Below are 13,168 nucleotides of genomic sequence, written 5' to 3' on the forward strand. Positions count from 1 at the left end.
AAGAGCCGGACACAACTGGACGACTGAACAACAACAAGGGCCTTCTTTAGGGAACTTTGGTTCTGGGAGCCTATTTCTTCTGGATGTAAGAATAATCAAGCTAAAAATGGCCTGAACTGTCTGTCAAGCAGTGATATAAATTGTTTGGAAGGCCCTTCAAAGAGAAGTAAAAATGAAAGCCATTTTCTTCACGTGTTCTACTTATATCCAAATGCATTAATGGACAGCACTTTGATGAATCACACAATTACTATCCAGAACAAGAACAAGCAAAAACATTTTTTTCTCCTGCCATGATCTTTCTTCAGGAGCCATCATGCTCAGAAGCTGAGGCATGGCCTCAGTGACTTCTGCAGTGCAGTCACAGTAAATGGATGTCATGCCCACACGCAGATCAATAGCTGCCCTAATCAGAGGCAGCACTACCCTAAAGATTGTCTCTATGTTGCTAGGAAGGTCAGTCTCTATGGGAGACAAGGAGAAGATAGCAACGGGGAAAACCTTGACATTTCCCATATTCTAAGCATACCTTAACTTAGTAACATCCATGCCTAGAAACAGTATTTGCTATCAATCTGCAAGAAATTTCAGACCTCACCTCAAAGAGCCTCCTCTCTGAGTTTAAGAATCTTGAAGAGAGGAAATTAGCCTACAGGATGAAAAAAAAAAAAACAAACAGATTCAAAGAGACTGTGGATTTAGGCATCCTTAAGTTTGAATCCAATGCTTTGCATGTTGCTGTGTGACTTTCGGCTAGTTCCATAACCACCCTGAGCCGGCCAGCAGCTTAAAATGTGGAAATGGCAATGGCAACTGGAGAGGAGCTCAGGATCCAACTTGCTGCAACCCTGAGACTTCATGCCCAAATGCAGGCCTCTGATCCCCACTCAGTCTCGCTTTGCCCCATGGTTCTAAAGTACTCCACTAAGTACTGAACTTTCTAGAAGGAGTGTCCTGTCCCTGCAAGTCAGAGACTCAGGATCACTGAGTTCTGACCCAAGTTATGCGGTAGAAGGGGAGGGGTTGTTTTCCTTTCTTTCTCTCTCCTTTTGTTTTTCTTTTGCAAAACACTTGAGAAGCTTGGGGAAAACAAGCTTTGTGAGACCCTGTGAAGATGTAACTCTAGAAGGCCTCCCAGCTGGGGCAGGCCTGCCAAGTGTCAGACTGGAGACCACAAAGATAAAGAGGGTTTCTGCACAAAAGAGGCATGGGTCTCTGGGAATAGATGATCCAAGGTTGAACCAAAATAAATCTGTCATAGTCTGAATGCTGGGACTGGAAAACCAACTCCTCTTACACAAGACTGCCCATCTCCTGGGCTAGACTAGAGGGCAATGCTTGGTGAGAGAGTCTAAAATGACTCATGTCTACCCTCATACAGAGGCCTCATACAGATGTGGCCTCTGCCAAAATGCCAGATGTGAATGGTTGATAGGTTGACATTCTGTACAGGTTGACAAGACAGTACTACACTGTCTTGTCCATCTTATATCATCATGCCTGAGTCCCAAGGCTTGACACTGGAAAAAGTAATTTACTGTGTTCTCCCTGCAGAGGGATTATATCCATTTCTATTTCTCCATATGGGCTTCCCTGGTGACTCAATGGTAAAGAATCTGCCTGCCAGTGCAAGAGACATGGGTTCAATCCCTGGGTCGGGTAGATGCCCTGGAGGATGGCATGGCAACCCACACCAGTATTCTTGCCTGGAAAATTCCGTGGACAGAGGAGCCTAGTGGGCTGCAGCCCATCTGGTCGCAAAAGAGTCAGACATGACTTAGCGACTAAAACACAGCAACAATCAGATTCAGTTTACTTTCTCCCCAGATTTGTTTGGCTCCACCTGCCCCCAGACCTCTAGCATGTCTATTCTGGGGCAATTGTGCTGGTGATGGTGGAGACTCAGCACCTCTAGCAGCCAGGTCTGACGCAGCTGGATTCACGGAGGTACTGCCTTTCCCAGCAGCTACCTAAAGGAGTAAACTCTGAGTGATGAGAGGTAAGTGATTGAAAGGATCTAGCCAATGAAGTCTTCCTTCCTCTCTGCTCTCTAGAGTCTCCAAAGGCTATTCCTTACATTCTCTCCAAAGACTTCCCATGTGCCCAGACAACTCCCTGCTTGCTGTCTTGTAAGGCTGTGGCCAACTCCTTATGCATTTTCGTTCCCTTCTTCCCTGTGGAGGATCTTTATCCCTTACTCTCGCTGCACTCTCCAAAAAAATGTTAGCATGCTTGCCTCGGGCTCTATATTGCGAAGAATCTAGCCTTGAACAGCCCTTATCGTTTCTCTTCCCCCAGCTGGAGAAATTAATTTAGGCAGCATGCCTCCCAACACCTAGCTGTTCTATTTCCTCCTTCTTCAAATTGTGAGGAAGGAATGGAAACAGTGTAGTATACCTCTCCAGCTCTTCCACCAATGAATTATAATACTTTTTTCCCCCATTTCCTTTATTTTTGGTTTTATACCTTGAATTTGGAGTTTTAGGATGCCCTTGGTGGATTTATCAAAAATAAGGTATAAATCCATGTACTTTTCTTTCCCAGGATCTAGAAAGAAGTAAAATCCCATTCCCATAGACCCTGAACAAGGTCTACATCCTTGTGCAGCAAAGAAGACCCAGACCAATAGTTTGCAATGGCAGAGTTTACCCTAGGGTAACATTTCCCAAAGTCTGATCCATAGAACACTAGTTGTGTGGGATATTAAAAACTAAATGATTTTGTTCTCAAATGCACTTGGGTGCTTAAAGATTAAGCAAAATTAAGTAGTTCCCCTTACCCTGTAGGATTTCTGAGATTTTACAATAGTATTGTATAATAGTACTCTCCAAGAGAGGAGTTTGAAACTTTTTTGGAGTTTACTAGGACACACACTTTTTTCCCTGGGCATCTCATAGGATTGATGCTACACAATACTCAGTTCCTGTGCTTACTGATGTTGTAGAAATTCTAAACATACCAGCTTTGGGGAAGAAATCCTCCCTACTCTTCAGACTTCAAATTACAGAATCTTTGGGTCCCCGTTAAAAATACCATCATTGCATATAATCATCCTTATTCTACTTCCCTTGGGAAAATATTAAAAGTCTACTATCTAGAGACCTATAGAACTCAGAAGGACTTTCCTGGTGGCTCAGTGGTAAAGAATCTGCCTGCCAATGCGAGAGACATGGGTTTGATCCCTAGGTGGGGGAAGATCCCCTGGAGAAAGAAATGGCAACCCACTCCAGTATTCTTGCCTGGAGAATCCCATGGACAGAGGAACCTAACAAGCTACAAAAAAGGGTCACAGAAGAGTCAGATGGGGCTTAGTAGCAAAACAACAAACACAGACAAAAACAAAATAGAACTGAAAAAGGCTGAGGTTAACAGTCAAGAACTAATTCGACTCCTTCCTTCTTACTATTCTCTCCCATCCACAGAATTTTTATTCAAGATCCATCCACTTCCTGTCTACACAATGTTATAGATACTTCCCCACTAATGCCCTGCTAATAACCACCTGACTATGCAAACCCCAGGTGGAAGAAGAAACTGAGGCACAATTCACCTTCCCAGCCTGCACATTTCCCCACATGCTCCCACCCTTACTCAACCCAGTTGAGATCAGCAGTTATTAAATGTTTCAGGTATTCTGTTCTCCTCCCCCCCCATCCAGCCCCAGTGCTCCCTAAAGTCACTTTTCAGTTCTAGGATTAATAAAGTGCAACCAGAAATTTTGCTGCTGTTAGTCCTGGAGGTTAAAGCTGCCATCACTACATAAAATCTCGAGAGTGAAGGCTCAGTAAGCAAAGCAAGGCAAATGACTCCCGTCCCTCTGGTAATAAGCAGCGGAAATGAGCTGCTGGGGAAAGCCAGTGCTCCACATAAATCCACGTGTTAGCAAACCTGCGTGCTGCAGGGCCAAGACTGAAAGGCGAGGCCAGGAGAGAGCATGGAGCCGGAATTCACAAAGAGGAGGGTCTACAGAGACCACCTAAACCAGCTCCTTCATTTAGCACAGAGGAGACAGAGGCCCAAAGAAGTCCCCTTAACTCACCCAAGACCACAGTGTGTACTTGTGACTTAGCAAGAGAACAGCCCCGGGCTCATCATCACAGAGCAAAATCCAGGGCAGCTCAGGCAAACTGATTGGAACAAGGCCTCTCGTTGGGCTCTTAGACATTAAAGGGTATCACCCAAGTTTGGGGAGATGGCAATATCAGCAATAGAGTGAAAATTGGAGAGCAGGAGAGTTTTTTTCATCTCCCTTTGGGTCCCGCTTCTCTAGGGGCAGTGGGTGTGCAATACTAAGGTGGAAAAAAAAAATGCTAACATCCTTAGGAGGAAATCTGAAAGACAATCTGCATTCTAGATTCTCCTGTAACAGCCAGATAACTAAATCTGATTTAACAGATTAATTTTTCCAGAGTAACTGTTGGAACACAGAACCAAGAGAGGGGAGGAGAAATAAGAGGAATTTTAGCTAAATCTCTCTCTGGTCTAACTAAGCAGAATATCCCACCTTTCAACAATCGGGGGCCTCTAGGTTCCGGTGGAAACCAGGCCAGACCCCACTCCTGGGCTCCTAAGACTCAAACCCAAAGAGAGGGAAGGGCCCCTATTTTGTGGCCCTTGTATTTTAACAGGTAGATGCATGTGTGCTCAATCGTGTCCAGTTTTCCCAGTCTATTTGCAACCCCATGGACTGTAGCCTGCCAGGCTTCTCTATCCGTGAAATTTTCCCGGCAAGAATACTGGAATGAGTAGCCATTTCCTCCTCCAGGGGATCTTCCCAACCCAGGGATTGAACCTGAGCCTCCTGCATTGGCAAGCTGAATCTTTACCACTAAGCCCCCTGAGAAGCCCCATATTCTAATATAAAGTCTTGCTTAGTCACATTGGGCATGGAAAAGACAGACAGCACCATGAGGATGACCCAGATCCCAGAGAGTGGGGAAGCTCTGCAGGGTCCCAAGCAGTCCCTCATTCCTGCCATCTGGAAACCCTGTCCTGTCTTCTGACAGCTTCCCAAGCCCGGATGCACAGACTCAGCACAGCACGCGGTGTTCTGTGAGCAAGCGGAGCATGCAAGGAGCTCCAGAGCCAGGTAAGTGATAGCCCTCAGCAAAAGGAGTGTTCCCAGAGGGTCGTTCCCAAAGTCAGTTCTTATTTCCTGTCCTCCGGCAGAACTAGCATTCAAATGATCCTCTCATCCCCAGCTTTTGGAAAAATACAGCCAGAAAAAAAAAAAAAAAAAGCTTCCTGCTAATGCAGCATGCTGTCAGCACAGTTCCCAGCCTCATGTGGAAACTGAGCCTCCCTCAGTGGCACCTGGGAAAGCCCAAGGGCTCAGGGCCTCACACACTCCACGTGTCTGACCAAGGGAAGACAAAATCATTTCTATCTAACCTGCCTCTGGTTCTATGACTTGGAGACCCCACAATCTAAGGTTTGACAGCAAACAAGACAGGACTGACCAACATCTTGCAGAGTATTTCATCAGCCGAAACCTAGATATACTCAAACATATCAAATAACTTTTTAACCCAGCACATATGATTCTGCAGAGCTAATGGAAACTTTCTTATGATGAATGGCCACCAGTCATGGCAGACATTTTGCCCGCCCCTTCCTATCCTGGGTCCAAGAAAAGTCCAAAAGAATAAGTCTCACCTTAACCACTCCAGTTCAGTTCAATCGCTCAGTCGTGTCCAACTCTTTGCAACTCCATGGACAGCAGCATGCCAGGCTTCCCTGTCCTTCGCCATCTCCTGGAGCTTGTTCAAACTCATGTCCATCGAATCAGTGGTGCCATCCAACCACCTCATCCTCTGTTGTCCCCTTCTCCTCCTGCCTTCAATCTTTCCCAGCATCAAGATTTTTTCCAATGAATCGGCTCTTCTCATTAGGTGACCAGATTATTCAAGCTTCAGCTTCAGCATCAGTCCTTCCAATGAATATTCAGGACTGATTTCCTTTAGGATTGACTGGTTTGATCTCTTGCTGTCCAGCAGACTCTCAAGAGTCTTCTCCAGCATCACAGTTCAAAAGCGTCAATTCTTCAGTGCTCAGCTTTATGGTCCAGCTCTCAGATCCATACATGACTACTGGAAAGACCATAGCTTTGACTATAAGGACCTTTGTTAGCAAAGTAATGTCTCTGCTTTTTAATACACTGTCTAGATTTGTCATAGATTTTCCTCCAAGGAGCAAATGTCTTTTATTCCATGGCTGCAGTCACTGTCCAAAGTGACTTTGGAGCCCAAGAAAATAAAATCTGTCACTGTTTCCATTGTTTCCCATCTATTTGCCATGAAGTGATGGGACCGTATGCCATGATCTTAGTTTCCTGAATGTTGAGTTTTAAGCCAGCTTTTTCACTCTCCTCTTTCACCTAGCAAATGCTTGTTTGTCAACATGGTCCAAGAAAGAAAAGGATTAGGCATGCGGGACAAATCGGGGGATGCTAGAGGTGGTCCACACAGGCGTAGACTCTGAGCCTCATCTTTTCCTAGTGAGTAGGAACAAGTGAACTCAGTCTTCATCACTTTTCTCTAATGCCCCCCCCCCAGTTCCCCTTGGCCCATCTGAGCTCTCCCAGGTCTTCTCTGCCCCCAAACCAGCAGGTCATCCTCTCTTAAACAAGCCCTGTGCAGTAAAAACACCTGTGCCCTGTTTGCCCTCTGGGGAAGGGAAGCTGTCCAGAGCTGGAAGATGACATGAAGTCCAGGTCCCAAGCCTGCCCGCAGGCCAGGACACTAAGTGGAGAACCACTCAGATGTGGGACTATGACCCAGGATCCCAGGATCAAGATGACTCCTTCACGGAGCATCCCGCTCCACCTGCACCAGGCGCACTGCGGTGATGCAGGGAGAGAAAATTCAAAACTGCACAACAGTTCCTTGGCATTCTTCCTGGAAGTCTCCTAGAAAATATTGTGAATTCCTCCTGGGTAATGTCACAAAAGCACAGAGGTCACATATCTGAGCCACGTTGCCCTGCACTGCACACACATCAGGTGCAATTCATTGCTCTTTCACCCAAGAGACTGTACGGGACTGATCATTAATATCCTCAGAAGGCCTGGAGACTTCCAGCTAATTCCAAAAGAGACACCCGGCCCCAGAGCCTCTCCCAGGATGGAACAGGCTGACTCCTAAGAGGACAAGTCACAGACCAGAGTTTCTTAGGGCAGGAGACAACTGAGAAAGTCCATAGACTCTTTCACAGGGCCTCAAACCAGCACCATTCCTAAGAGATCCCCAGGAAGATAACTTCTGGTTATTTTAAATGCCTAAAAGATTGGTGATTGAGGCCCACTAGGGTTTGGGGAAAACTTTGCAAAATGTTTACACTAAATCCCTACAACTTCTACTGCCACCAAAACCTACTGTCTCATAACTTCTGAAGCCTTCCCTGACTTCCTACTGCCCAAAGAATTAATTCTAAATCTGGCACTTCTTCAAAAACCAGCCATGATCTGTACCCAATCTACAAACCTAAACTGAATTCCCATTAAGCACCTCCATGCACTTTGGGCCCCAATCACTCCAGTCTGGTCCTTAGTTCCAGAGCACTTGGGCCCAGACTGTTCTCCCTGCCTGCCAACCACCACCACTACCACCACTAGCCATCTTCTCTGCTCCTTTCTAAGGAATCAATTCAACTGCTATGTGTTCCATAAAGGAGTCCACTCTAAGTGAGTATTAACAACTCCTACCTTTGTATTACCATGAAAGGAAACACAAATTTAGAGAGCAAGACAGGACAAAGGCTTATTCTTTCATTCATTTGTAAACAGGCCCCCAGCACTTTGCTAAGAACTGTCAGTCCACAAAATTGAATAATACACAGTTAGACCTTTGGGTTGCTCACAGCCCAACAGGACAGTTTGCTAAAACAACAGAAACCACAGCATAATATGACAGTTGCTCGGGTAGACATGCAAATATTGTGCTGGGGCAGAGGGGGCACTGGGACAGATGATGCATGGGCTCAACAAATAATTCAGACCACAAGTGCCACTGAAGAAATATCAGTGACCACACGAAAGGGTCTTGGGAATTGTGTGACTGCTGTGTACAGAAAGAACCAGGCTTGTCAGAGATAAACCCAACAACAATACTGACTCTCCTCCTCCAGAGAGATCTTGGGGTACTCACAGCATCTCCATGAACAAAGTCTTCCCAGACAAAATCAGATCAGGGGCTTACTCAGGGTATAGGGGAATATTGTAATGTAAATTAAAAGCCTACTTCCCCAAGTTCAACTGAACTCAGTTTAACAGATATTCCCAGGGCCCTATTGAGTGGCCCTTTGAAGTCATTCTCCTGCATGAACCCAAGTTCAGATCTTGAAGGTGGGGCTCCAATTCCAGAAACCTATAGTTATTCCCAGGTGGGGCTAGTGGTAAAGAACCCAGCTGCCAATGTAGGAGATGTAAGAAACATGGGTCCAATCCCTGGGTCAGGAAGATCCCCTGGAGGAGGACATGGCATCCCACTCAAGTGTTCTTGCCTGGAGAATCCTGTGGACAGAGGAGCCTGGCAGGCTTCAGTCCATAGGGTCGCAGAGTTGGACATGACTGAAGCGACTTAGCACACACCCACGCATAGTTATTCCCAGGCAGGTGAAGAACTCTGCTCCTAAAAAACTTTCTATGCAGCCCATGGCAAGTGCCTTTCTGCATTCTCAGTTTCTCCTGTAAGACTCTCAATATCAAGAAGGCAGGGACTGAATTGGCTTGGTTCATTGGATTTCAGATTTTCAGCCCTAGAACTCCTGACTTGGAGTAAGATGTTTACAAATGAGCAAAATAGAGCAAAACAAGGCTTGTTTTGCGAAGCCAAAGTCTGTGCTAGTGTACTAAATTGCTGCTGCAACAAATCCCCACACACATAGTAGCTTAAATCAACACAAATTTATTGTCTTACAGCCCCAGAGATTAGAAGTCCAACACAGATTTCCCGGACTGAAATCAAGGTGTCAACAGGTCTGTCTATGTTGTTTTCTGGAGGCTCTAGGGGAGAATCCTTTTCCTTACCTTTTCCAGCTTCTAGGAATGATCCCATGTGGCTCCCTTTCTCTGTCTTCAAAGCCAACAACATTGCATCTCCTTAATTTTTCTTCCACAGGCACAGCTTCCTCTCTCTCTTTTTTAAAAATTAATTTGTTTATTATTTATTTATGGCTGTGCTGGGTCTTCGTTGGTGCATGTGGGCTTTCTCTAGTTGCAGAGGGTGGGGTGGGGGGTGGCTACTGTCTAGTTGTAGTACGGGGATCTAGTTGGCCGATGCCTCCAGTATGTGGGATCTTTCCAGACTAGAAATCAAACTTGTGTCCCCTGCAATGGCAGGCAGATTCTTAACCACTGGACCACCAAGGAGGTCCCACTCTCTCTTCCACTTTTAAGGACCCTTGTGATTACATAGGACCCATTGGATAATCCAGATTAATTGCCCTGTTTCGTGGTCATCTGATTAATAATCTTAATTCCTTCAGCAGCCTTAATTCCCTCTGTCATCTTTCACAAGACTGGGTTCGGCAGTGGGGGGGCAATAGTTTTTCTCCCCACCACAGAGCCCAATCCACCAGGATCCCAGGGAGAAGGCACATTCCAGGAGGATGTCGTCCCTTCTGAGACGCCCTTAGCCCAGGCTGTTTGAAGGCAGAGTATGTACTGTATCCATTTCTGGGTTCCTTTCCTTTCCTTCATCTGACCATAGGAGCCTGCTTGTCTCTGGGCAGGTAGGCCAGAGACCTCACAGAATTAACACCTTAGGGAGCAAACTGCAACCATCAGCGGACAGGAGCCGATGGATAAACACTCCAGCTTCTTTGCCCCTCAGTGGCACATTTCTAAAGCAAGGTCTACACAGCCATCCAGGTGATCCCCATGAAACAGTCAGAGCCAAGTTGCCTGCAGCAGTGACCTTACTACTAAAACAACTAGGGCTGCCACTTGTTCTGGTTTTCTTGGGATTGTCCCAGTTTTAGCACTGGGAATCCCACATCCCTAGTGAGACTCAGTCTCCAGCAAACCGGATGGCTGGTCATCCTAAACCTACCTACTCACTACCAACAGCTCTCTTTCCTCCCTTCCCCATCTCATTTACCCACCCCTCACACTGGTACTTCCTGGTATCACCTTCCAAATAAACAACTTATCTCTGGGTCTGCTTCTAGGAATAGCCAAGCTAAGACAAGTCCATGGTCCCATCCTTCTGTGTCTAGCCTACAGGGCTAGTACTTTATGGCCATACCTGTAGGGCACCCCAAAACTCCAGGGGGCACCACTCCCATAGACTACAATGTGAACCATCTCCTAGTGGAGTGTGCTAGAAACCCTTATAACAGCTGGTTATCTTTGACTGGGCTAAGGTTGTTTTGGGATGAAATTCTCTTTTACCCACCTTCACAACATGGGAAAGAGGCGGCCCACGTTATTACCAGAGAAAATCTTCCCATAAAGAGGGAACAGGTTTAATCCTCTCCCACCCTGCTCCCCGTCGCCCCAGCCCTGCCCTTTTCCAGATGTTCCCATTTAGTCATGCTGGGAGCCCAGCAGACGAACAGCGTGACTGTGCCTGGACACCCTTCATGATCCATTGAGCTGTGGCAGCTGGACTTGCCCCCAGATGGGGAGAACTTTGTGCAGACGGCTATTATGCAAGGGAAACCAGAGAGCCTGGGAGACCAGATCACCACAGGCTGCACCTCTGCAACTCCCACTGGTCCACTTCAAATTAGCAACCCTGAAAACGAGCTAGGGCTCTCTGAGTCCTGACGTGCCTCCCACAAGCACGAGTTTGGCCTCACCTGGGGAGACAGCCCACCCCTAGAAGTGGAAGGCAGCTCCAGCAATGGACATCTGGACACCCCTAATGAGGCCAGCCCAGGATGGGAGCTCAGCTAATTGCTCAAATCGGTCGTGATGTCTGGATTCCAGCTGCCACGTCTGGCAGCCTCGTTTGGATGTCTTGAGTTTACTATGAGGTTGGGACTAAGAGACCCTTAGGAATGGGGAATGTCAGCTGGGGTTCATGCTGAAGCAATTAAAGGGACATTTGTTGTAGGTGAAGAATGGTGAGATAGAAAAATAAAAATATCACAGCTTGCTGACATCTTACCAGGAAATCCACAGTCCCTAGCCAAGCTGGGCCATTCCAGGAACACAGAGCATGTGGTGTGTGATTGCAGAAGAAGGGCAGGAAGACTAGAAAATGTGCCGAACCCTGAACTGGGAACCTGAGTTCTCAAGACACAAATCGACCAGATCATTGCACTTCCTCACTTGCCTCATCTCATCCACCTCAAAAAAGAGAAGGGCTTTATTTATCCAACCTACTCCCGGACCAGATTTACCCTGAAGCTAATGAAGTTTAATGTTCAGGGCTCCTCACTTTCACAGGCCAGTTTCAAGGCCATGGAAAGAGTGTTGGAGATGTTTTACCCTGGTGGACTATTTTTTTTTTCATGCAGCACTTGTCTTGTTTAATAAGAAATATATACAAAAATTAGTTTCAATTACTGTTACTTAGAAACATTATATTTAAAGAAGAGATTAGAATTAGCTAAATACCAGAAAGGGTATACTAGGTTTCTTTTTTCTTTTTTTTTCAAAATTTTCAAAAGAAGGATATTTTAGCCATAACCAGTTAAGACGAGTTTTTTTCCATTCTGACTCTTGCCTCAGTCACACATCCTCTAATAACAAGTGGTGTTGTTATTTGGGGGGATTTAAATAAAAGAAAGTTGAATTTAGGGTGCATTTAGTTCTGGTTCAGTGGGATAATTTTGCTGTTCATAGTCCTTCTATTTATAGTTCCAGCTGCCCCAGTGCAGAAATGGCTCCTGGGAACACTTCCTCCACTCACTCTACTGAGTCACCTAGTATCATGGCATAACGGTGCTAAGCCACAGGTGCTATCCTGCAAGTGTAGCCTATGGCACTAGAATTGGAAGTATCTGCATAACGGAGAAGGCCATGGCACCCGACTCCAGTACTCTTGCCTGGAAAATCCCATGGACAGAGGAGCCTGATAGGCTGCAGTTCATGGGGTTTCGAAGAGTAGGACACGACTGACTGACTTCACTTTCACACATTGGAGAAGGAAATGGCAACCCACTCCAGTGTTCTTGCCTGGAGAATCCCAGGGACGGGGGAGCCTGATGGGCTGCCGTCTATGGGGTCGCACAGAGTCGGACACGACTGAAGCGACTTACAGCAGCAGCAGCAGCATAATGTAGAAGAAATAAGGTTTGAAATAAGGAGCCAGAATCTAGGCTGTAGAAAATTACACCATCATAGGAAGTGATGAACCTTACATGGAAGTTCAGTTCCCATTGGTCCCTAGGCATGATGGAAACATTCTTTTACCAGAAGTGCACCTGATGATTCTATGTATGTAGTTACAAACATATTACACATCTAAATTAGTTTTCATAGTTTTCTATGTGAAACCAGAAGAGAGAACCCTGACATCAACACATGATGATAACAAAAAAAAATTTTGATCATTCCAAAAGCAGCAATTCATTAACAGAGATACATTTTAAATAGGAGTGATGAATAGACTCTTGGATGGTTGTTGTGGTGGTTGTTTAGTCACTAAATCGTGTCCGTCTCTTCTGCAACTCCATGGACTATAGCCTGCCAGGCTCCTCTGTCCTTGGGATTCTCCAGGCAAGAATACTAGACTGGGTTGTCATTTCCTTCTCCAGGGGATCTCCCTGACCCGGAATTGGAACCCACATCTCCGGTACTGCAGGCAGATTCTTTACAACTGAGGGCCACCAGGGAAGCCCCTTGAATGGTTAGGTAGTTCAATTTTAAAAGACAAGAAAACTATGTAAACATGATGGGGGAAAGTTTAACTTCTTACTGACTGTAGCACCACTAAAAAATAACAAAAATCACAATATACAACTATAACACCATGAAAGGCAAATTGGTTAATGAGTGCAATCAATTCAGAAGCATTTAAAATGAGTCACTGGCCAAGAAAGCTTGATCAGTAATAAACAACAAAAATTTCTATTGAAAAATGAGAAAGGACTTGACTAGACATTTCTTCAAAAAAGATAATAAAAAATAATACATACAGCCAATAAGCACAAGAAAATCATTAATAATCATTAGGGAAATACAAATCAAAATCACAATGAGGTACCATCTCACACTCTA

Source organism: Odocoileus virginianus, chromosome 30, assembly GCF_023699985.2.
Source record: "Odocoileus virginianus isolate 20LAN1187 ecotype Illinois chromosome 30, Ovbor_1.2, whole genome shotgun sequence".
Taxonomy (NCBI): domain Eukaryota; kingdom Metazoa; phylum Chordata; class Mammalia; order Artiodactyla; family Cervidae; genus Odocoileus; species Odocoileus virginianus.